Source organism: Corapipo altera, unplaced genomic scaffold, assembly GCF_003945725.1.
Source record: "Corapipo altera isolate COAL_440 unplaced genomic scaffold, ASM394572v1 60652, whole genome shotgun sequence".
NCBI lineage: Eukaryota > Metazoa > Chordata > Aves > Passeriformes > Pipridae > Corapipo > Corapipo altera.
Window position 1 is genome coordinate 5211 of NW_020886382.1, and position 1312 is coordinate 6522.

Consider the following 1312-nt stretch of genomic DNA (forward strand, 5'->3'; position numbering starts at 1 on the left):
AAAGGTGATATGTGATCAGAGGTTTTTGTCCAAGGATCATCTTGCAGAAAACATCCTCTTTTAGAGTCAAAGAGAATGGATCTGGTAGGATTTCCTTTCTTCCTAGAGAACTGGCAAGTATGGACACAAATCTCCCAACTACTAAAAGCTGTCTGCCTTCTGATATTTCCAAACACCACCTTGCCATGGATGGCTCTGGATTGAAATCTCAGGCCATTACACAGTCAGAGCTATGGATGGGAGGAGAGACAAGACACAGTAACAGAAAACAAAGCCAGACACATCTGATGAGAATCAAGACTTAATTTATTTACAGTGTTACTTCCTTTGTGTTTTTGAGGTGTCCTCCTCTAATGTTTCAATACCCCACCCTCAACAAGAAGATCTTCTAGGGGCAGAGATGTATGAGCTGATACAGCAAGACTCAGACAAGATGCATTCTTCAGGAATTTCCCTGTTCAGCCTTGACTGGAGGTCAGAAAAGGACAGAGTGAGATAAGTATTCTGGTGAGCAGTGTCCAGAGTCCTGGACATCTCTGTGTTCTGGTGGCTATGTGAGTTCAAGCCCTGTTCAACTCTGGGAAACTGCTTCACCTAAAAATGCCCAGTTCCAGATAGATAACAGAATGGGAGTGGCTAGACATGTTCAAAATATCTATGCTACAGAGAGGGGAGGGGAGGCAGATTTGTCCTGGAGATACATGAGCTATCCTAATACACATTCTCTCTCAACAATTGGATTTCCCAAGGGAAGGCAAAAAATAATACCGAGCAGAGTTTGAAAGGTCCTCAGCAAAGACATGTGGATAACATGAAAATTTCACCAAGATATTTGGGAGACAATTCCTCAGTACATTTCAGTGTCTGCAGCATAGCAGACGTGGCCCAGAAAAGGGCAGAGACACAAAATGCTGAGTGTTGTGTTCCATCCCAAGGGCGACTTCAATCTTATTTGCATAATGTGACACAAACACAGAGGAAAAGATGATTGCCACTGTGCAAATGAAGGCAGTAACACTGAGATTGCTATTCTCAGTGAATGAAAATAAAAGCTGTATCTGATCTTACACAGGAAATTGGGTGGCAGCAGTGCTTTTGGTTTCTGTACTGAGGCATGCCAAGAGACTGCAGTAGGCACAGTGAAGATAAATGCAGTATACACAGGCTGAGTATACACAGACTGGGGAAACGCAAGGTCTACAAAGACTTTAATTCAAGAGAACGTGCAATAGCCCATGCTGGAGCTTCTCAGTTGTTCATGGGCACCTACCTGTGGTGCAGGGAGCACTGTACTCCTGTGTGGCAAACTCAT

The 1312-nt window shown here is 43.7% G+C and overlaps 1 long non-coding RNA gene across 1 annotated transcript; it reads right to left on the reverse strand.

Annotated features, from left to right (window-relative positions):
• Positions 1-285: 285 nt before the first annotated feature.
• LOC113941168 lies at positions 286-1312 on the reverse strand. The gene is made up of 2 exons (XR_003525615.1): positions 1271-1312; positions 286-468 (listed from the first exon to the last, which is right to left on the reverse strand). It is a non-coding gene; the product is annotated as an uncharacterized LOC113941168 (long non-coding RNA).